The sequence below is a fragment of the Dromiciops gliroides genome, chromosome 2 (genome assembly GCF_019393635.1).
Source record: "Dromiciops gliroides isolate mDroGli1 chromosome 2, mDroGli1.pri, whole genome shotgun sequence".
In the NCBI taxonomy this organism is placed as follows: domain Eukaryota; kingdom Metazoa; phylum Chordata; class Mammalia; order Microbiotheria; family Microbiotheriidae; genus Dromiciops; species Dromiciops gliroides.
The window spans coordinates 298,032,632-298,057,631 of NC_057862.1; the positions used below are offsets into that span (position 1 = coordinate 298,032,632).

General features: G+C 37.1%; 1 protein-coding gene across 1 annotated transcript in view; it reads left to right on the plus strand.

The window, feature by feature from the left end:
* Positions 1–25,000, plus strand: part of SETD3 (SET domain containing 3, actin histidine methyltransferase) — a 123,894-nt gene that overhangs the window by 6,184 nt on the left and 92,710 nt on the right. The window lies entirely within an intron of this gene.

The window sequence follows — 25,000 nt, forward strand, 5'->3', positions numbered from 1 at the left end:
CAAGGCACTTAACCTCCATATTAGGTTTTTTCAGGAATAAAATAAAATGAAGCAGGCTGAACTAAGTTCTTATCATTTGTAAATTCCTAGATGAAACTCTGAACATTCACCTTTTCCTGTGTTGGATATTTGCTTTAGATCTCACAAACTTTACAATTTGTGAATAGCAGTGTAGCACTCAGGTTTTTATTATCTCTCCACCTTGCTACATTATTAGCCCACTTTTTTGGGGGGGTTGGTGGGGCAGTGAGGGTTAAATGACTTGCCCAGGTTCACACAGCTAGTGAGTGTCAAGTGTCTGGGGCTGAATTTGAACTCAGGTCCTCCCTCCAGGGCCAGTGCTTTATCCACTGTACCACCTAGCTGTTCCTCCCCCCCCCACTGCCAACTTCTTTTTATTATTATTATTATTATTATTTTTTAGTAAGGCAATGGGGGTTAAGTGACTTGCCCAGGGTCACACAGCTAGTAAGTGTTAAGTGTCTGAGGCCAGATTTGAACTCAGGTCCTCCTGAATCCAGGGCCGGTGCTTTATCCACTTTATCCACTGTGCCACCTAGCTGCCCCCCAACTTCTTTTTTTTTTTTTTTTAGTGGGGCAGTTGGGGTTAAGTGACTTGCCCAAGGTCACACAGCTAGTAAGTGTTAAGTGTCTGAGGCCGGATTTGAACTCAGGTACTCCTGACTCCAGGGCCGGTACTCTCTCCACTGTGCTACCTAGCTGCCCCCCCAACTTCTTTTTAAGATCAAACATTTTCAGGATAGAAATTTCATACTATTCCTTATATATAGGGCATTGTTGGGAATATGCTATAGCTTATTTGCATATACATTATGCTTCTGCATTGTCCTTTGACTGAACTGCAATTTATAGTCATCCGAAAGGCCATAGTAACTTTCATTTTGACTTTTTAAACTTTTTAAAAATGCCACCTTTATCTTTTCATTCACCTGGACTATGTCCTATTTATAATTCCTAATAACCTTATTAGAGTATTGTCAGCTCTTCACCTGTGGGAGCTCCCTGTGAAGCCAATTAAAGGGGAGAAGGAGTGACTAGGTGGGATTCTTCCACTGGTCTGACCATTTGAATATTCACCAGTATAGCAACAACATAATTTATGATAAGTGTTGACTATTACAAACCTGTTTAGTTCATATCCTTAGTATGATGGTCTGCTTAAAACTGTGTTTAGGTGGATTCCTAGATAAATGAATAACTGCATCCAAAGAGTCTTGATCAAGACTTCCCTGAGGAAAGTCTCTGGGAGCCTAGGACTTAGCCCACCTACCTTTTCTCATTGTGTTCATCAGCAATTTTGATGATTTAGAAGGTACATTTTATAAAATTTGTAGAAGAATAGCAAATATGTTGGATAAGAAAATGAGGATTTGAAGCTTAAGGCTAAAAAGATAGGCTAAAACTTACAAGATGAAATTTAATAGGTGCAAATGTTAAATCTCCCCTTTAGGTTCAAAAAACCCATTGTACAGGTATGAGATAGGGGAGCCCTGAATTAATCTAGCAGTTCATTTGAAAAAAACTTAGGGGCTTATTATCTTTGAACTCAGAAAAGGTAATGTAAACTTTGACCGAATTTATAGAAATGTAATGTCCAAATGAAGTGTAATAATTAGTTCATTGTACTCTGCCCTCCTCAAACCCGTTCTGGAAGCCACTATTCTTAAGGTAACATTGATATTCTGAATCTTGAAACATTGTTATAAGGAATGATTGAAGGCAGTAAGGTTATTTGACCTGAAGTAAGGGGGAAGAGAACATGATCAAACAGTGAACATTCAAGAGCCTACTTATTGTGCTAGGCAGTATACCCCGAGCTGAGGATACAAATTTTTAAAAAATGAAATAATTCCTTTTTCCAAGGAGATATGATATACTAGCTCTCTTCAGCTATCTGAAAGGGCAGTCCATGGGGAAGATTGCTCTGGAAAAGAAAACTAGGACCAATGGATAGAAGTTACAGCAAGCGCTATTTTAACTTACTATGTAAAGGAAGACTGGGCAGAAAGATTGTGCCTCTTTAAATGCTTTTTTGTGAAGGTCTACTTCTTCAGAGATGACTTAGTGCTGAAACCCAGAAGAGATAGGGCACAACTAGTTAAAGTACCGATAGGCAGTCCATTCAGATTCTTGAATTTTTTCTTTGGCATGTCACTTGAGGGGATAGTGATTCCTTGTACTTCTATCTGCCCTACAGGTTAGTTGGTCTTACCTCTACCTGAAATTGGGCCAGTTTTTCTTAAAGCGATAGGCCTTTTTGTTTGTTGCTTTTGTTTTTTGCTTGGGGTGGGGGTAGGGAGGAGGGTGAGGCTTTTCCTGGGACTGGGCTGAACCCAGAGGAGCTACCACTCAAACCAACAGTCCAAATGACTGTTGTTCCTCTCATTTTTGCAAACTTTTGCCTTGTCAATACTTTATCAGTTGTTTAAGCAAAAGTTTTAATGACCAAAAGTACACATTATCCCAAAGCCATTATCTCTGGGATGTTTGAGAGTGCATACCCTGTGCTGTTTGTGTGTATCAGCTATAGGAATCCACTGTTTACCCCCAAATATGAGAAAACTTGTATTGATATGATTTAAAGCATTTAGTATATCTCTAACACATGGAAAGTAAAGCCAGTTTTACTAATATTTAGAGAGATTTGGTATTTTGCCCAAGATGATACAGCAAGTTCATATAGGAATGTGGGAATATGTCACTGATTTCCTTATTTCCTCTTTGAACTGAGATCCATTGCTAATGTCCTTAACATGACTGTTAGTTATTAAAAGATAATAAAAGTACAATGTATGTTATCATGTATTGGGAATGAATGTGTGTTTGGAACATTGTATCATCTCCTAAAGGGGATTGTAACTAATATGGAGAAGCTTTTAGAAGACAGGAAAAGAAGACAACCAAAGTAGCCAAGTCCTTCTACTCTCTCATTGATTAGAACAAAGTAATGAAAATTACACCTCTTTTCTATGTTATTTAAATATTTTCTTATTCAGTAATAGTTTTTTGGGGGGGCAGTTAGGTGGTGCAGTGGATAGAACACTGATCCTAGAGTCTAAAAGACTGCCTTCCAGAGAGGTCAATTCTAGTCTCAGATACTTATTAGCTATGTGACCCATGGCAAGTCATTTAACCCCATTTGCCCCAGTTTCCTCATCTGTAAAATGAAGTGGAGAAGAAAATGGCATAGCACTCCAGTATCTATGCCAAGAAAACCCCAGATGGGGTCACAAAGAGTCAGACATGTCTAAAAAAGGACTGAATAACAGTTACAATAGGTTGTTTTATATAGATATCATGAATACTCAGGGGAGCTACCTCACTACACCTTGATTAATCTAGGAAAGAGGCTTATAACTGGGCTGGTATGAAAACCTGGGAATTCTAATCCTTAACCCAGAGCTGTGTAAATAGGACAGTGTTCCCTTTTATGATCTGCTGAAATGCCCAGAATTCTGCAAAGGTACTTATAACCATCCAGGTCCTAAGCTCAAATCACTAGAGACCAGACTGTGGTTAACAATGATTGACCAAAATGTAGACGAGATATTTTTGATCAACAGATTTATGTGTTTAACCTGGTTCTATATACAGGTGTATGGGATACAAGCAGATTAGAATGTATGGAGAAGGTTCTTGGGAAAGGTCTAGGAGATATTATTCAATCACCATGTTTTATTGTCAAATGTATACAGTTTTTCTTCTATTATTAGTTCCTTGCCCTGATCTAGGAGTCTATCAAGTACAATAGGGATATTGTTGCTTTGCTGCCCTTTCCCAACTACTTAAATGAAATTAATTGCTCAGCAGCTATATTCTGTACATTACAATGATTTAAAAAAAAAAGTAGTCTGGGACGTCTATTTAGACAATGACTTTTTTAACTCTTGAGACCAACCACAATGTGCATGATCAAATCTTCAAGGCTAAGGAGCAATGTTTAATTGAATGTTTAGTTCTGTATCCAAATCAGAAAATTAAAAAAAAAAATCTTACAAGCAATTTCTTGTTTCCTGAAGACAGGTTGGTGATAGCATTATACCTTAGAGAATGGTGATTCAATGGAAAGAGTACTGAATTTGGAGTTAAAGAACCTGAATTTGCATCCTGGTCTTGCTTAATACCTGTGGAGCAGGGGCAAATTACTTTCCCTGTCTGAGTTTTAATTTCTGTGTGTGAAATGACGGGGTAGTACTAGATAATTTCTGAGGTCCTTTCTAACTGTGAATCCTGTAATCCTTTGACTCTTTAATTGGAGCTGTTTTATAGTATCTGTCACTAGGGGTGACCCTCTGTCAAAGTTATTGAAGAGAGAAATGCCTTGGGTGGGAAATTGAACTAGATGCTCTCGAAGATGTATGATGTTGAACATTTGTTTGGTGAAATGTATGCTTTGAGGTTTACTTCTTGGCAGAAGGATTATAGGTGTGCACTGAGACTTAAGAACATTCAATTTTAGAACCACTTAAAATCAGGACGTAATCAGATGATTCTTTGTTTTACAAAAAAAAAAGTCTGCAAGTTTCTTTTTAAATGAGTTTGCTTAGTACATTGAAGAGTTTCTTTAAATTTAGATTATAGATTACTTAACAAGTAATTTTAAGATTAAAACCATTGTATATTCTATAATCATTCATTAAGACTGAGTTAATGGAAAGCACTATGCTAGGCAGTAAGGAAGATAAAAAATTGGATATGACTGAGTACCTACCCTCATAGAGTTTTTTTTTTTACTGTAGTAGAATTTTTGAAGATTAATGAGAAATTATACACAAATATATCAGAAATCATGAAGTAAGTTAAAAGTAAAGAAAAACTTTTTTTTTTTGCATGAAGCAAGGTTAGCCATTTGGAATTTATCTCAATTAAAGGTGTTTTTTTTAAAGCATTTATTAAATACCTACTATTTTCAAGACTGTATCAGAAACAGGCAAAGTAAAAACAAGATTCCTGCCCTCAAAGAACTTTTATTCTTTTCACAAGTAAATATATAAATTGATTTGATGTTCAAGTTAAAATAGATTGTTTTCTGTATGAAAAGTCAATTTTTTTTATTTTCTTGTAACCTTTTATCCAGTCTTGATCATTCAAACATATCTAGAAAAATATTCTTTCTTAAGTACTTATTCCTCACGTCTGTGACACATGTTTTTGTGGGTGAGAAAAATAAACATTATCATGTGTTCACTATTAGCTTAATTTTGGAAAATATTTGATTTGCCTTAACTCATCATTTATATAATTTATATATTTAACACAAAATTTAATGGGACACTAGGGCCAATGAACTATTTCAATACTTTACCTATTAGTGTAATTGGGTGAAAACTTTCTATTCTTTCTTCATAAAGGATTTTAGTAGGCTCCCACAACCTCTTCAAATAAATTGGCCTGAGGTATGAATAAACCATAGTGCCACCTCATTCTACAGTTAAACCAACTGTAAAATTGGGTAAGTATAGGACTACACTGAAAAACAGATGCTCTGTTAGAGTTAAGGTTTCCTGGATAAATCACCAAATACGTGTAATCAAAAATGTTTATTTGTGTTGTGTTTAGTTGAAAGTAATATTTTCCAGGAAGAAAAAAAACACAGGAAAAATACCAAGGCACATCCTTTTTATTTTGATTTTTTTAATAGTGTGCAGCTGCAGTGTATCACTATTCTGTTTAATGTATGAACTAAAATGTATTGCTAAAAACCAGGATTTTTAAAAAGGAAACAGCTTTCTCTAAATGTTTTTTATCTTTGTTTATAGTTGGAGGGTTTTAAATGTTCATTTTCTCCATGACCTACTTACTGTCTACTAATTTGGATTCTATAAAGGCATCCCTAGATTAGTCAAAAGTTACTGTTTTTCAGGGATGATACCTAGTCATTACTATATAATTTAAATGAGTAAGATATCACTATTTGTTTATCCAAGTTCTATCATCTGACTTGCATTTTAGACGGATATAGTATAAGTAAATATCTTGAAGTAATTTATTATGTTTTGGGTGGTAGAGTCATTCATGGACATTGTAAATGTTATTGGCCTCTTGCTTTAATATTGGAAAAATTTCTTAAATATATAGTAAACTTCCCCCTCTTCATTTTCTTTTTAAATTGTGTCATAGTCATTTTCTATATAATTTGTCATTTAGGCAATGCCTCATGACATCTCTATTTTCTTGTCTTGTTATTTAAATCTTTTATTTTTTATCTTTTCCAATTTTGTCTCTTTGAGTCTAAGCTCCTTAAAATTGAATGTAGTGTTTTATACTTTTTCTTTATTCCTCATACTAATTTGTTTATAGTGTCTGTATTGCCAAAGGGCAATGGAGAAAGCATAAACAGGTTTCAACCTATTATCCGTGGCATAGCATAAAAAATATCACCCAAAGAAAGGAACTTGTCTGAGTGTGATCTGTATAGAGATGCTAATAGAATCCTTGGGAAGTGCTTACATTTTGGGAGAGTGTAAATGTAGAAGGGAAGAGGGCCCAGGACATCTTCACATTTTTGTGAAAGCCTGCTTTTAGTGAGTGTCTTCTCACTTAGGATGATACAGCAAAGGAGATAAAGTTGGAGTGACCAGAGAGGAGAAGAACTAAGAGAGCGCGATGCCACAAAAGTCAAGGGACTAGAGCGTCTGGGGGGAGGGGAGGGCCAACAATGTCAAATTTAGCAGTTAAGATGTCACTAGTAATTTTGTACAGAGCTCTGGCCTCAATTTAGTTATGGCATCTGAATCAAGATTGCAGGAAATTGATAAGTGAGTGGATTAGGGAATGGAGAACAAGTAGTTTGGACAACACTTTCTAGGAGCTTGGCAATGAAAGAAGAAATGATATGGGACTCTTGCTTAAATCAATGACAGGATCAAGTGAAGTGGGTTTTTTTTTGTTTGTTTTATGGGTGTTTTTGTTTTTTTTTTTTGGTTTTAAAGGATGGGTAAGACATGCTTGTAGGCTATAGCAAAAGGGAAATTGAAAAGAAAGGGAATGATTTGGGGTAAATACTCCTGGAAGAAATGGGATCAAAAGCTAGCTCCCAAAACATTAAGGAGCCCCCTCCCTTCCTTGTGGGGCAGTTATAGGATAACACAAGATTTATACATTATAAGGTGTGAATGGATTTCACTGGAGGAAATACTTATATCAATGTCATCAAAGACCTACAAACCCTACCTTTGATAACCATATAGAGTGAAACTCAGAACTGGGACTAAAGATTGTATTTAAACTACTATTTTATGTTTTAGAGTCTAAAATGGTACAGAAGTCATTTAATTTTTATTAAGGACTATTCTTATACAAAGTATTACAGAATCACATAAAAAGTTTTCTATTGAGCCTTTAAAGTTCTTCATCACCTGGCCCCTTCCTATCTTTCCGGTTTTCTTATACTTCTTTCCACACACTCTTCAATTCAGCTACACTAGCTTATTTACTGTTCCTCACACACAATCCCTTCTCACTTCCATCTCTTGATTTTCATTGCTTCCTTCATGTCTCAATTTAAATTCAACCTGCAGGAGGCCTTTCTCATCCCTGCAACTGCCTTCCCTTCTGAGATTACCTTTGAGCTACTAAGTATTTGCCTTATATGTAACTAGTTGTTTACATGTTGTCTATCCCATTAGAATGAGAGCTCCTATCATAGAGGGAATGTGTCTTGTCTCCCCAACCAAATTATAAACTCATTAAGGGTAAAGAATATGTCTTAAGCTTTATTGTGTCTTCTAGAATACATAATATTATTCTGTCTTGTAGGTGCTTAAATAAATTAAGCATGTCCCCAAAGACTAAGTGAAGTTTAGGCTATTCAAGTTTAAATTTTTAAAAATAGTTTTAAACTATTAAGGCTTAAAACTGATCTAAAACCTTTGGGACACCTTTTATTTTAATGTACCAACAATTAACTGTTAGTATTGATCCATCAAACAGTATTTTGCAATAATTTACTATGTTCTAGGCAATGTGGTAAGTACTTATAACAAAGAAAGGACAGAGCTGGTACACATCAAAGGCAGGACTTAAACTTACTTATGTTTTCCTGTTTGTGAGGACAGGTGTGTCTCCCCCCCCCATTACATCATATTGACTCTCACTATAAAAATGGGGCAGGGAGGGGGTGCAGGGATTTGCTTCTAGAAAGAGGTTAGTCATTACAAGTACTACCAAAACTGTATTTCTCTTTTCTTCCAAGAGTTCTTCCAAAGGATCATCTTCCTTTTGAATTCTGTACCACCTACAGTATTTGTATTATACATATGTATGTGTGTGTGTGTGTATTGATGGACAAACTCCATACAACTATATATCATAGTCTGAAAAAAAAGTTTGTTTGATTTTTTTTTAATTGGTATTTTCCTTTGTCATTCTCATTTGGGAAACTGATAGATATTCTGGGGCTTGATATAATCTGAACCTTATTGTCAGTAAATGAGTGCATCATTAAAACTTCTTCATCTAGATTAATATTAAATAAAAAATACCCTCTTCCATTTGAACTCAGTGCTGGACATCCTCCATTATAGGACATCTTCCATTATAATAGCAAATACCTTTAACAAACCCCATACTTCCCTGTTTTATGCCTTGATAATAATTGGAAGGCAGTCAACAAGCAAGCACAATTAGATCTTGTTTTATCTTTATCCTTAGTCAGCCACATGACTGCACATACCAGATCCATTATAGAAGACAACTTAAAAAAAAAAAAAACTCTTGCTAGTTTTACTCTCATGCATCCCCATCAAGGATGCCATGAAGTATGCAGACTGTTAAAATATTCTTCAAAGATAGGTAATCAGGCATTTAGTTTGGCAACCAGAGATATCTTCTGATTCATCATTTCTTATTGTAAATTATTTTTTTCTAAGCACCAATATCCTTCCTTTTCCATCCTGAAAATTGATCCCTCTGTTGTGTTACTAAATTATTATCCCTAAATTGTGTTACTTCTTGAGTGGACCTCCCTATTGACCTGTTTTGGGCCAGTTGTTTTTCCCATCATAGATTTCTTTAATGTGCTTATTTCAATTTAATTTTTATTTTTAAAGCAGAGACTTTTATTCTTTTTTTGTTCAATTCCAAATTCCCTCCCCTTCCCCCCACACAGTGAGGTTCCCCCAAAAAACAATCCCAATACTAAAATTGTTTGTGATTGCTATTTCCTCATGCAATGCACCAATGTTATGATGTTAGAACCCAAGTATGATGGCTCTACTTTTTTTAATAGAGAAAAAACATTTTTGAGAAATTTTGACAAATATTTTATGTTTCTTCATATCTCTTTTCTCTCCCCCCTCACCCCCACCATTTCATTTTTAAATTTTCTCTGGAGTTGAGCTACCTCAATCAACTTTCTCACCAACCCATCTATAAATTTTTTTTCATTGCTTCTTGATGTTTTTATGATGAGATATATTGCTTATAAACTTTTATCATGTTCCTTTGCAAAATGTTATCAATGAGTTTATGTTCTAAACTGGTGCTACCATTGGCTGTAATCTTTCCTCACCATGTCAAGGAGATCAAACAACCTCTGCCTGAGGCAATCTCCAGGTTTCTCTGGCCTCTCCATTGTAGTGATTGATTTATACTGGTTAAGCTTTTTTCGGAAATGGTGTTAAATTACGATTTTTAGGTTAGGTTGGAATTATTTTAATTTCAGACTGAATCTTATTTTTATTCTGATTTGATTGGTTTTCAAGCCACTTGGGAAGATTAGTAGCATATAAAATCAGGTTGCTGTGTGACTAGTTATTGTTGTTTGTCCTTTGTTCTCAAAGAGGACCATGACATCAGGGATGCAGTGTCATGACTTGTAGTGAATTGGATTTAAGTGAGGAAGGGCTGTGCAAAGTCACCAGCCTCATTCTCTCCAGAGCCATCTGGGTCCAGTGGCAATATATACATCAGGATGACTAGATATTGACCCTGTATGTTTAAGGCAGTTTGAAGTTGTGACTTTCCCAGGGTCTGAGGTCAGATTTGAACTCTGGTCCTTCTGATTCCAGGGCCAGTACTCTATCTACTGCATCACCTAGCTGCTCCTGTGTGGCTAGTATTCTCAAGTGAAATATTCTTAAGTAAAACTTCCTTTTGTATGTGAATCTGACAGTTTCCCTTCTAGGAAGTTGACTACAATGACTATATTAGAAAATATTTAGCAAACACTTATTGGATATTCTAACAACAATGATAATAATTTCTAACATTTATATGGCACCTACTGTTTTCTAAGCATTATGCTACCTACTTTACAGATATCATCTCATTTGATCTTCACAACAAGACTAGGAGGTAGGTGCTATTATCTCCATTTTTACAGTTGAGGAAACTGAGGCTAACAGACATTGTGTCTTGCCTGAATTCACAGAGCTAGTGATCTAAACTCAGTCTTCTGACTCAAAGCCTAGGCCTCTCTCCATGGCATCATCCATCTGCTTCTTATTCAGAACAGTATACTAGACATTAGGAAATCTTCAATTGATAAATGGTCAAAGATATGAATAGGCAGTTTTCAGAGGAAGAAATCAAAGCTATCATTAGTCATATGAAAAAATGCTCCAAAACACAAATGAGAGAGATGCATTTAAAAACAATTCTTGAGTACCATCTCACACCTATCAGATTAGATAAGACTGGGGGGAAAGGAAAGTGACAAATACTGGAGGGTATGTTGGAAAGCAGGTACACTAATTTACTCTTGGAGGATCTAGGAAAAAAAAGTTAGGATGCCAGATTATTGCCTTATGAGAAGCTTGAAGTCTGGTTAGTAAGACAGAACACTCATGGATACATGAAAAGCATAGAAAGTAGTTTTATTCAACAAATGAATGCCTGCTTTGATACTACATAATACTTGATACTACTAAGATACAACAGGTTCCTGGGGGCAGCTAGGTGGCGCAATCGATAGAGCACCGGCCCTGGAGTCAGGAGTACCTGAGTTCAAATCCGGCCTCAGACACTTAACACACACTTACTAGCTGTGTGACCCTGGGCAAGTCACTTAACCCCAATTGCCTCACTTAAAAAAAAAATATACAACAGGTTCCTGCCTTTTAGTTCTTAATCTGTTGTCTGTAGTTTATAGCAAGTAGACACTGCAAAATTCATTAACAATGAGGATAGATAGATAGATAGATGAACAGACCAATAGTATAGGTGAGTATTAGGACGGATTTCAAAACAAGGAGATTATGGGTGAGAATTTTTATAGAAGATGCAGGAGTTGAGTGTGGTTTAAAAAGATGCATTTTGGTTGAATAGGGAGAGGGGAAGAGAAGGCAGTCTAGGTAAGGAATATTCTATAAACAAAAGTAGCAGTGAGCAAGGGATGTTCAGGGGGCAGTCAGACCCAGTTAGCCAAATGAGAGCAGAAGATCTTATATCAGATAGTAAGGGGACATCATTGTGGCATTGAATGCCAAGAGGCAGTGTGGGTTAGTTAACAGAGGACTGAACTGACCTTGCTGCCTGGAAAACTAGGTTTAAGTTCCTCTTCTGACATACTAGCTGTGTGACCCTAAACAAGTCACTTAACCTTCTAGTGCTGTAGTAAATTTTTTTTTTCTTTTTTAGCCCTGTTATAAACAACAACAAAAAAGGGCATTATTAAAAATATGCTTCAGTTTGTGGAGGCCATTAATTCTCTATATGGAGATAATATATTTTGTCTTGAGTCTTTTGGAATTCGCAAGTCCTGTTGATCATTGTTATTAGAATCTGAATTACTAAGTCTTTCAAAGTTGATTGTCTTCACAATATCCCTGTTACTTTGTAGATTGTTCTCCTGGTTCTCCTCTCTTCAAATTTCATCAGTTCATATAGGTCTTACCAGGTTTTTCTGAAACCATCTCCTTCATCATTTCTTAATAGGACAAAAGTATTATTTCACTCTATTCATATATAACATGATTTATTCAGCCATTCTTCAATTGATAGACATCCCCTCAGTTTCCAATTCTTTGCCACTACAAAAGCTGTTATAAATATTTTTGTATTTTTACTTTTCCTTTCTGATTTCTTTGGGATATAGCCCTACTAGATATATTGCTGGTCAAATGGTTTAAAAGCTTTCTGGGGATAGTTATAAATTGATTTCCAACATTTGTCATTTCCCTTCCCCCCCCCCATTTTTTCTAATCTGATAGGTGTGAGATGCTACCTCGGAGTTATTTTAATGGGTGTTTCTCTAATTATTAGTGATATAAAGCATTTTTAAAAATATGGCCATATGAAAAAATGCTCTAAATAGCTATTAAAATTATTTGTTTCTATGATTTGGTCTATGACCCACTCATTCTTTTTTTTTTTTTTAGTGAGGCAATTGGGGTTAAGTGACTTGCCCAGGGTCACACAGCTAGTAAGCGTTAAGTGTCTGAGGCCGGATTTGAACTCAGGTACTCCTGACTCCAGGGCCGGTGCTCTATCCACTGTGCCATCTAGCTGCCTGACCCACTCATTCTTTAGGATTATGTTATTTAGTTTCCAATTGTATTGCAACTTCAAAGGTCCTTTATTGAATGTAACTTTTTTTTTCATTATGGTCAGAAAAAGATACATATAATATTTCTACTTTTCCGCATTTGCTTGTGAAATTTTATGCCCTAATACAGAGTCAGCTTTTGTGCTAGGTACATCTTAGAAATAGTCCTCTTTACTCCCATTCAGTATTCTCCACAGGGCTATCATGCATAACTTTTCTCCAATTCTGTACATTGCTTAAATGTCTTTTTTATTTTGTAGTTAGAATTATGTAGATCTGAGAGTGGTAAATTGAGGTTTCCTACTAATGTAGTTTTCTCTATTTACCCTTGTAACTCATTTAACTTTTCCTTTATGATTTACATGCTATACTTTTTGGTGCATATTATGTTCAGTATTGCTTTCAATTCATAGTCTATAATACCTTTTAGTATAATGTAGTTTCCCTGATTATTTATTTCTTTTTCTTTTTAATTTTTGTGAGGCAATTGGGGTTAAGTGACTTGCCCAGGGTCACACAGCTAGTAAGTGTTAAGTGTCTGAAGCTGGATTTGAACTCAGGTCCTCCTGACTCGAGGGCAGTGCTCTATCCACTGCACCACCTAGCTGCCTCTGATTATTTATTTTAATTAGGTCAGTTTTTGCTTTTACTTAGAGGTCATGATTGCCACCACTGCCATTTTAAACTTTAGCTGAAACATAATAGATTCTGCTCTTGCTCCTTACTTTAATTCTTAAGTATATCTTTTGGTTTCAAGTATGTTTCTTATAAACAACATATTGTTGGATTCTGGTTCTAATCCATTCTGATAGCTTTTTTTATCTTATAGATGAGTTTATTCCATTCACATTCACAGTTATGATTGCTAGCTGTGTATTTCCCTCCTATCCTTCTCTTCTCTTACCATCCTCAGAAGTCTGTTTTGCTTTTGATCACTGCCTCCCTTTTATATTACCTTGTCATTTCTTGCAACCCCTTTTCCTTCTGCTTCCCCCTTGGATAAGATGAATTTCTGTACGCAGATGTATGTGTATGTGTGTTTTTCCCTCCTTGAATCATTTCAGAAGGGAGTGATGTTCCTCTCCCACTACCTCCTCCATTATGTGAACTCTTCCTTACTCACCTTATTTCTGGCTTTTTATGCCTTTCCGCTGTTTTCACAACTCAATCCAGGGGCTTGCTAAGTGTCTGGGGCTTCTTAGGTGGTATGATTTGGAGAAAGATTTGTTCTCTGATCTCCTGGTCTAAACTCTGCAAGTTCCTGACCTGGGTTTGGGTTTGTTGGATTATGGATGGTTGAGTTTCTGTAGACTGCTGGTGGACTCAGTCACTGTTAGCCTGTTAGGAAGTTCTGCAGGTTCAAAACTACAGACCTGCTTGACTCTCCTTTGGTTTGGCTTTCCTGCTCGAGTTATTCTACTACAAGCCTTTTAGTACAGCTTGTAGCTATATAGCTTATGTACAGAGCTAAAGGTTAGAATGGAGTCATATCTACTCCCCCCCCCCCCCCCCCCTGCCCGGCCTGAGAGCTACACAGCTAAGCTTTTGGAACTTGTTCCTTGCTTTGTAAATAGCTAGAATCTCTTTCACTCTCAACTTTTCCTTTCTGCCCTGGAAATGGACAAAAGAACTGCCAGTTGGCTCCTGTTCCTGTTCCCAGCACTGGTTCAGGTATCCTCTAGGATCTCTTTCTGCCCCAGGGCTTCCAGCCCTGGGATTCAGTCTCAGCCCCCTTACCATCCCTAAGCACTAGAATGCTTCAAACCCCTGCTGTTCTGTGTACTGGCCAGACAGTTCCTGCCCCAGTCTCTTCAGATCTCTTTATCTTTCTACACTGCCCTGGCCTTCCCTATCAGAATTTGGTCTGTCACTTTTCTAGATTGTTGTGGAGGGTGTGTATTGGGTGAGCTGGGTAAAAATGTTCACTCTCTTCCATCTTGACTCCTCCCCTCTAGGTAATTTTCTAAGACCAGAAGTTTCAGAGAAGGTGTGCCAGTTTGCATTTGTAGAGGGATTATCTGTACCTAGCAGTTTTCTGTGTATCAAATAAATCATAGGTTCAGTCGCTACTAAGTCCTGATGAATCCCATACTGTTGGAATTTTGTTTTCTGTGTAGTGAAGTATCCCTAAACGGTTTTGTCTTTATAGTTCAGAGCAACATGATAAAGTAGTAGCTTCTATTTTGTACCTCTTTAAGATTTCCTTCTCCCCAACTTCTTTCCTCTTTGCTCCTGTCTAGGCCCTAGGAATCCTCTTCATTCTTCCCCCAAGACCAGAATTTGCTGTTTAGATAACAGTTGCCAGTTCCCATCACCCCCTTCCAGCCAACTGAAATGTCCTGAATCATAGTTTTGTCTATTTGTAGACCTGGCCCCCAGCGATATAAAACTATAGACTAGGGCTATGAGGTATATAAGAAGGTGGAAGGGCAGCTTCTACCAGGATGGCTGCCTGAATGGGAGGGAGAACATTCAGCTCCATATATCCTCATACATTCTAGCAATGCCCTGAAGTTTGCCCCAGACTCAATAATGATCAAGAAATCCAATGAGAAACTATAGTGAATGGCTTCTTCCAGTCCAGAACTGTGGGAAAAGTTTGCCAGAAATCCACAGGCAATTAAAAAGGGAGTCCCCACCTGCAGAGCCATTAGCAGTTGAGGGCCACCTCCTAGTGCAACCAGAAATTGGATATGTGTAGACTGCAAGGCTCAATGAATGGAGCCATGGGTAGCAGCAGCAGACTCCGAGGTAACCTAATACCCTTTTCTGAGATACCAGAGAAGGCCCTGAGGATCCAATACATTGAACTTAAAATATGGGGGGGATGCTGAACCCCAAGAGGTAGGTCATCATGGAAACCCTGATAACCTGGGGCAAGACCAAGCAGGACTGACCACTCTATCCAAAAAATGGAGCAGGGGATAAATCTTGTCCCTGGTACAAAGCCTCAATTCAGGAACTAAGATTAGAGAAATGAGTAAGTCAAAGAAAACACCAGTGTAAAAAATTGTTACAAATTTAGAGATTTCAAAAAAGGAGCTAGTAACTCCATAATAAATGCTAGCACAGACTCAAAGAAGGAAATTGCTTTTCATGAATATTACATGGCTATCTAGAAGAACTGTGGCAAAAGATAATTAAATAAAAGCCTTGGAGGAATTAGAATAAATAACTCAGAAAAGCATTCCTACCCAAGAAATAGATTCTCTGAAAACTAGAATTGAACAAACAGAATTACTCCATGAGAAAGCAACAAATATTAGTACAAAATCAAAATTGAAAAAAATAGAAGACATTGTAAGATATTTGATATCAAAAATAATTCACCTGGAAAAGAGGTCAAAGAGAGACAATATAATAATCATTGGACTAGTTGAAAAAGCAAGATTTTTAAAAAACTATACAATATTTCAAAAAATTGTAAACAAATACTGCCCATATCTATTAGAACCAGAGAGCAAAGGAAAGATAGAAAGAACTTACCAATCAACTACTGAAAGAAATCCCAAAGGAAAAAAATCCTATAAATGAGAGCTCCCATGCCAAAGAAAAAGTACTCCTACAATCCAGAAAGAAGCAGTTCAAGTACCAAAGATCAGTCATCAGGATCACATAAGACCCAGCAGCTTCTACTGTAAATGAAAGGAGATCTTAGAATATAACAAAAGAGAGAGGCTTACAACCAGTAATAACTTACCTTATGAAAATTAATATAATTCTCCAGGGAAAATGGAACTTTAATGAAAGAAAGGACTTTGAAGCATTTGAGAAAAAAAGACCAGAGCTGAGTAAGAACTTTGGAATACAAAACCCAAAATTCCAGAGAAACCTAGAATGGTAAATTTATTTGAGCAAGTAGAAGTAGCTATATGTTGATGTAGTAATAACATTCTTATGGGGAAGAAGAAACATGTCTTTCACAACCTTAATATCTCTAAAGAGTTTTGCTAGAATTAAATTTTTAATAAGACATTCCTGCAAACAGATTGGTTCCATTTTTAAGGTTTTAAGAGGGAAAAGATAAAGTAGAATAAAAATAATACACTGTAGTAGAAGGGAGAATGGAATGGAACTTGAATTTCTCATAATTGGAGTACTTGAGAAGAGTCTACAAATATGTAATAAGGGTTGGTAGGGAATGACCATCAGATGAACCTCGCCTTATGTGAAATGGTCATGGAGTTGAACACACCCAATTTGGAGTAGAAATAAATCAGATTTAACATGGAAACAAATGAGGATGAGGGAAACGTGGTTGTCCCATGTAAAACTAACTTCCTGATCCTGATGTGAGGATTAAGAAAATAGGAATGGGAGGAAGAAAAGCAAAAAATCTGAGGGGGTGAATACCTTAGATCCCCTCTTAGGTAATTGGAAAATGAACAAATTTTGGTGTAGGAATTTAATTATAAAGGTGATTGCAGAAATTCATGTGTAGTATGAACCGACAATGAACTGAACAGAATCCCAGCAGTTTATACAAGGGCAGAAGTACTGTAAAGAAAAAGGTTTGAACCAGTACAGTGTCTCCAGAGGACCTCTGGTGAAACATGCTCCAACTTCCTGACAAAGAGGTGCTATACACAAGATAGAGAAAGATATATTTTTGTACATAGTCACTGTGTGAATTCAATTTTGCTTCTTTCTGTTTTTGATTGGGAATGTCAATTGTGGGGTCCTGGGAGAGGTAGCAACAAAGATGAAAAAAATTAAGAGGGACATTTTAAAACATTTTTTAAAATGAACAGGACAAAAGAAGGTTCATAAGGAAGCATAGACAAGCAGAACAATTTTTGAAAGTAATGTATAAAATTTATTATATACTTAAAAAAAAGGTAGTATGGAGTAGATTCATTGTTTCATTTAGAATCTTTTGTGTTCTCTGTCTATTTCTCTCTCCCTCTTCTGCTCCCCTCCCACTCCTTCTTCCTCTTCTTTTCCCCCTTTTCTGTCTTTTCCCTCCCTCCCCACCTTTTTTCTTTCTCTAGCTCTAGCTCTGAATCCCTACATACAGAATTTAAAAATCTCTCCCCCACAAAAAACTCCAAAGCCTGTGAATCAGTTCCTGTCTGAAAATGTGTGTAGTGCATGTTTATCAAAATTCAAGCCTATTTGTGAATCTGAGTTGAAAGATTTTTAAGGCTTATAATAAAAGTATAAACATGAAGTTAATTAACATAAAAAGTTAGAGAGACCATGAAACAATAGCACTTTAAAAATCCTTGTAAGGAATTTTCTGAGTCTCCAACTGCTAAATTGAGAGCATTTTTAATTGTCACCAGTCTCTGTAGTGAGAGGCTAAGTACCAAGTATTGGAGTAAAGGAAGGTTGAAGGGGATGGGCTTGGATGGCACAAGGGGAGAATAGGAAACAAGACCTTAGTGCTGGGAATGGGATTCTATGGAAAAAGGGTCTTTCCTTGGTTTCAGGAACACCAAAGACTGAATTCTGGGGGAAGACCATATTGGAGTATGACATTTTCCAGATCCCATAGTAATTTTAGATCTTCTCAGGAGGGAAATCTAGGACTAGTCTATAAAGTGTCTAGTAAATCATGACCACCAGTGACAGTTGTTTAAGTTTTTTAAAGTGCTACTTCACTGTCATAATAATTAATAATAATAGTTTAACACATTGAAGATCCAACTGTGTTGAAGGCCATGAGCATTAGGGTAACAGCTAGTGGTCTAGTTTGTCACTTAGAGTATATGAAAGGGAATAATGTTAATTAAGACTGGATAGGTAGGGTGGAACCAGAATGTGATTGGCCTTAAATGCCAGGCTGGGGAATTTGAGTTTTATCTGGCATTAGTGAATCATTGAAGGTTTTAATAATTTATCACAGCTCCTCACATTTATATGTACATGCTTTACATTAGATGGCTCCTGTGCTTCTGGATTTGCATTTTCCCCACATAATAAACATAACCAGTAATTGCACAAGTATTTTCAACATTTTACAGATGAAAAAAGCTGAGCCTTAGGGAGATCTAGGGACCTTCTCAAGATCATGTAGCCAGTATTTCAACTCAACTCTATGACTATTTTTTCTCTCACTATACTTTGTTGCCTCGGTATGCTGGTTTTTTTTTTTTTTTTTTGGTGGGGCAATGAGGGTTAAGTGACTTGCCCAGTGTTACACAGCTAGTAAGTGTCAAGTGTCTGAAGCCCAGTTTGATCTCAGGTCCTCCTCAAATCCAGGGCTGGTGCTTTATCCACTGCACCATCTAGCTGCCCCACCTCTCTATGCTTTCATTTCTGTTCTCATTTTATAATCAAAATAGCAGCTTATATTTATATAGTGCTTCATAGTCATAAAAGTGTTTTATGTACATTATCTGAGTTATGGAATTTCAGAATTGGAAGAGACATTAGAGAGGTAGTCAGTCTTCCCTCTCACTCCGCTCCTGATTTAAAAATCTCCTCTACAGCATATAATCTCTGGAAGCCAGGCAGTGCAAGTATTATCACCTGTGTTTTAATAGGAAATAGCCCTAGAGAGGCTAGGATTTGAACCTGTGTCTTCTGACTCCCAGGTCCAATGCTCTTTTCATCTATTTCTCAAAACTGATAAAAAATGAGACAGAGAAAAGGGAAGAGATTATACTTAAAGTGGGCATGTATCTATCTAGTGGCAGATCTATGACACTGGTATGGTTATTTTGGCATTGTTCCCCCAACTCCCAATATTATATTTGGCATTGGAACAGGAGAGTTTTTTTAGATGGTCTCAGTGGAAACCAGGGTATATAGGACCATTTTTTCACCATAAAACTCTGAATGTAGTTCCATCCTAGTGTGAGAAAATAATTATTAATAATGAACTTCTTGGGGGCACCCAGAGATCAGTTTCAGTTCCTTCTCTCTAAATGCTCACTTTTGAAAAGGGTGAAGTAGCAATTAATATATAAATATAAATAGTAGCCACAATAATTTCAAAAAACACACTAAGGAAAGGCAGTTTATAGCCGAGAAGAACATACTGGCCAGGGTAACTGGGTCAATGCAAAGTCTCAGCAGGTTATCAGTAAGCACACTAGCCAGCCAGTGGCAGTTTCAGACACTGTTTCTATCTCAGCAAAATGAGTGAATAGTAATAATGATAATACATCTACCATAGCACTTTGTCAGTCCTTACAAAATTTGGGAGATAAGTATTATAGGCATTATTACTCCCATTTTACAGATAACTTAAATTTTTTTAGTATTGTAAGGTTTACAAAGTGCTTTTCTTCTTTTTTTGGTGAGGCAGTTGGGTTAAGTGACTTGCCCAGGGTCACACAGCTAGTCAGGGTTAAGTGTCTGAGGCTGGATTTGAACTCAGAGTCCTCCTGACTCCAGGGCCGGTGCTCTATTCACTGTGCCACCTAGCTCCCCCCCCCCTTTTTTTTTAATAGGGCAGTGAGGGTTAAGTGACTTGCCCAGGGTCACGCAGCTAGTAAGTGTCTGAGGCCGGATTTGAACTCAGGTATTCCTGAATCCAGGGCCAGTACATTATCCACTGCGCCACCTAGCTGCCCCACAAAGTGCTTTTCTTACAACACCAAATGAGCTAGTGTTATTTAAATTTTTTTGTTTTTATCTAAATTTTACAAAAAGCCAAAATAAATGAACATTTCCATATGTAAAGCAGAAAAGAAAATGAATATTATGGGCAAAACTGGATTTTGATTATATAAACTTGATTTGTAAAAAAAAGTATTTAAGGGGCAGCTAGGTGGCACAGTGGATAAAGCACCAGCCCTGGATTCAGGAGGACCTGAGTTCAAATTTGGCTTCAGACACTTGACACTTAACTAGCTGTGTGACCCTGGGCAAGTCACTTGACCCTCATTGTTCCACTAAAAAAAAACCGTATTTAAGTTACTTTGAAAATTATCTTACTGGGGCCAGCTAGGTAGCACAGTGGATAACATACCCGGACCTGGATTCAGAAGGACCTGAGTTCAAATCCAGCCTCAGACATTTGACATTTACTAGCTGTGTGACCCTGGGCAAGTCACTTGATCCTAATTGCCCTGAAAAAAAATTATCTTGTCTGTTTCCTTCAGTACTTTTTATTTGCACATTTAAAAACTGCTTCAGTGACTATTCCCTCCCTTCCTTCTCTCATAGCACTATTACTAGCTCCCCTCTCTTCCAAATTCCTAATACAAAAAAGAAAAACACAGTCATTGTAACAAATAAGCATGGTCAAGCAAAAGAGAAATACATGCATTTGCCAGAAATATCTAATTCTATATTTTGAAGTCCATAGTCTCCTGTGTTAGGCAGGTGGATAGTGTGCTTCTTCCTTCTTCTGTTGTTTGTTGTTGTTGCATTGGACTGAGTCGTTCCTTAGTCTTTCAAAATTGTTTATCTTTACAAGTTTGTGCTGTGCAAATTGTTCATTCTGCTCATTGTATTTTGCATCATTTCATATAAGACTTCCCAGGTTTCTCTAAAAGCATCTCTTTTTTTGTTTGTTTTTGCAGCACAGTAATGTCCCATAACATTTATATAATTTATTCAGTCACTGCCAAATCAATGGGCAGCATCTTTGTTTCCAGAACTTTGCTACAACAAAAAGAGCTGCTATAAATATTTTGGTTAATTTGCCTTAGATGTCTTTGGATAATAAACTGAGTAGTGGTAGTGCTGGGTCAAAGGCTATATATAGTTAAGTGACATTTGAAGCACATTTTCACATTGCTTTATGGAATGGTTGAACCAATTCAGAGCTTCACCAACAGTACCTTGTTGTACTTACTTTCCCTCCAGCATTTATCATTTTCCTTTTTTGAACAGAAAAGAAGGGAACCCAGGATGAAGTCTTGGGGAATATCCACAGTTTGGTGTAAATAGGCGATAAACCAGCAAAGGAGACAGAGCAGGAGTGGCTAGCTAGACAGGTGGGAGGACAATTAGGAGAGAACAGTAACATGAAAATCCACAGAGTATAGAATGTATAGGAAGAGAGCATGGTCAACAGTGTTAAATGCAGGAGACAGGTTAAGAAGGATGAGAACAGAGAAAGACCATCACATTTGGTAATTAACCTCCAACCTGCTGCCACATTCTGTCAATTCAATTAAAGAAACTATTAAGCACATACTATGTGTAATCTATTATGCTAGATAGTAAGGATACAAAAAGGCAAAAACAAGCCAATCCCTGCCCTAAAGAAGCTTATATTCTACTGTGGAGAAGGGAGATACAATATTTATAGAACAACTATAGTAAAAAGAAAACTAAGGAGGAATAGGGCACTAACCAATAAAGGCATTAAAAAAGGCTTCTGAGAGCAGTTAACTCTTGGTAATGTGATCAAAGATTTAGAGCTAGAGGGTCCCTGTGGTTCTAGGTTGGATCTTAAAGGAACATAAGGATTCCAAATAGCAGAAATGTTTCTGTGAAGTGACAGAATAAGGTAGAATACGAAGTTCAGAGAATAGCTAGCTAGTAGTACAAATTGAATGGAATGTAGGATTTGAGATTGGCAATGCCATGGCATAAGGCTGAAATGTTAGGTGGAAGTCAGACAATACAGGGACTTAATGTCAGACTAAGGAATTTGTGTTTTATTCTAGGAGCAATAGGGAACTACTGAAGGTTTTTAAGGTGAGCAATGGCATGGTAAGGTAGAAAGTATAGACACTCTCCCTCTGTGACTTCATCGGTCCTTTAATTCTCTTTATTTGGATTATTCAGTGATCTGTATATCCAGTTACATTCTCTCCTCTAAGCTCCAATATTGTGTCACCAACTTCCTATTAGACATTTCAAACTGGATTTCTTTGAGACATCTCAAACTTAACATGTGCCTAACACAGCTCATATTTTTTCCAAAGACCACCCCTTTTCCAAATTTTCCTATTTCTATTGAAGGCACCATTTTCCTTCCAGTCACCTAGATTTATTGCCTTGTTGTTACCTTCAATTCCTTGCTTTTTACCACATATATCCATTTCTGCTTCCATAATAGCTCTCAGCTGACTTCTTTGTAAATAGATAAGCAAACACAAAGTAATTTGGGTGGGCAGAAAATGGGGTGGAGTGATCAGGAATGCCCCATGTAAGAGATGGCTTAAGCTCATCCATAAAGGGTTTGTCTAAGTACATAGTGAATTTAATACTCAAATTCAGAGGAGTCTTTAGCTGGTGAAGTTTGCTTCCCAACTATTAATTGAATGGTTCCTCCCAGAGCCTCTCTTCACACACCTTTAAAGGTCTATAGTTTTGAATTGGGTAGAACCAGGTGGTTCCATAGGTTGATTCACGAAGTTCTTTAATTAAAGCCAACTGATACTAAATCATAGGCAATAATGTACAAATAGGTAGAACCTATTTTGTAGCAGTTGATGGATCGTATTTATAGTGTGAGTATAAAATCATGTCAGTAGCTTGATTTTTTTTTTCCCTTCAGAACTATTAGGTGAAGGGGATTTATTTTTATTTTTATAGCTTACCATTAAAGTGATGTTCTTTATTTGTTTAGAGCCTTGCACAGCAGAACATCTTGCCAACAGTGCTAAAGGGAGAATATCTGTTAAACCCATCATTGATAGTGTTTTGGTACAGGGCTTTTTGCCAAGCTAGTTGATCTACTATATTTGGTCATGTGACTAAACTCTTTAGACCAGACTTTCCTATAGTTTGAGGGTTTTTTGGGTTTTTTTAAGGTCAGATTCAGTAGTTCTTCACACAAATGTCACTGGTGGATATAAAGTGGGTCTAAATAAAGACAGGAAAAAAATCCTAGGTGATTTCATCCCCAAACATAGCTATTGCCTCTAGATTTTGTATTTTTTGTTTATGGAAGAATAAATGTTGGAGGTTTGGGGTGGCTTTATGAGTGTGTGTTTTTAATGAATGAAGAATCAATGAAAAAGCACTTATAAAGTATATACTATGTTCCAAACGCTTCTAAATGACTGGGATAGCAATACAAAAGTGGAAAAAATAGTTTCTACTTTAGAGGAGCTTGCTTGAGTGTATTTATAGGGGAATCATGGCCATGGGGCTTTATTTATTTATTTGGAAAATTATCAGGGTGGTTGTGTGGAGCCTGCGGGAAGTAGTTTATATATTCTTGGTAATTATTTTCAAGCTGTCTAAATTTATGTGTTTATATTTCCTCTTTTTGATTTCAAAGGAATGTACTTTCTCAGTTTTAATCCTGTTGGCGCTATCTACCAATCCTTATCTTCTCTCAGATTTAATGACCTCCTAATTGGTCTGCTAGCTTTTACTTTCTCCCTCCCACTCATCTTCTAATACAAAGGCCACTTTCCAAAGGTCCAATCTGACCAATCCCTTTTGCTTCTGATAAATTACAAACTCCTCAGCCTAGTTTTTATGGCCTTCCACAAACTGGCTTCAAATAACCCTTCTATTCTTTTTCAGTAATACCCTCCCTTGCATACCCTAAATTCTAGCCAATCTGGGCCATATTGGACTAGATGGCTTCTGAGAAATGTAGTTCTACAGTGAAGGTGTAGCTCTAGATCTATAGTAATGTGATCCCATATGATCTTCCACGTTAGGCTGTCCTCAACATCACTTCTCAAAATACTTATCTTGGGCATGCTTGGCAAAGGTGTCACCTCCTTTATGATATTTTCCCTGAAATCCTCACACTTAGAAGAAGTGTAGGATAGAAAGAGTCCTAGATTGGGAATCAAGTAATATGGGTCCAAATCTGGCCTCTGTGTGGTCTTTAGCAAGTTACTTATCCTATTACATTATCAATTTTTCCTTCTGAGAGGACTAGATGGCATCCAAGGTCTCTCTCTTCCAGCTCTAAATCTATGTTTCTATGCACCTATGTATATGGTTGAAAAGACCACTTGTGGCAATCAAGTGTTGTGCCTGGTACTGTTTCGTTATGTAGGCTCTGGTTTCTTTGTGTTGTTTTTTTCTTGCCTTGTGATCAGTCCAAAGGTTTTTTTTTGTTTTGTTTTTTTGTTTTTTGCAGGGCAGTGAGAAGGGTTAAGTGACTTGCCCAGGGTCACACAGCTAGTAAGTATCAAGTGTCTAAGGCCGGATTTGAACTCAGGTATGCCTGAATCCAAAGCCAGTGCTTTTCCCACTGTGCCACCTAGCTGCCCCCCACCCTTTTTTTCCCCCCAAAGTTGGTTTTTTTTTTTTTTTTTTGGCAATGGGGGTTAGGTGACTTGCCCACAGTCACACAGCTAGTAAGTGTCAAGTGTCTGAGGCCGGATTTGAACTCAGGTACTCCTGACTCCAGGGCCAGTGCTTTAACCACTGCACCATCTAGCTGCCCCCCCAAAGTTTTTAAAGAACCATCTTAATTCCTTATTGCGCACTAGGCAGCTATTCTGTATCTATTGTTGCATAATGTTATGAAACTAGACCATTCGATTTGGTTACTTTGTCTTCAGAGCATTTCTTTTGGCTTTCCCTAACAGATGACTGGCCCTTTTGAGCTTATCATACCCTCATTATTGGACTGACCTGCTGTTTATTTTCTCCTTGTGATTAGCCTAC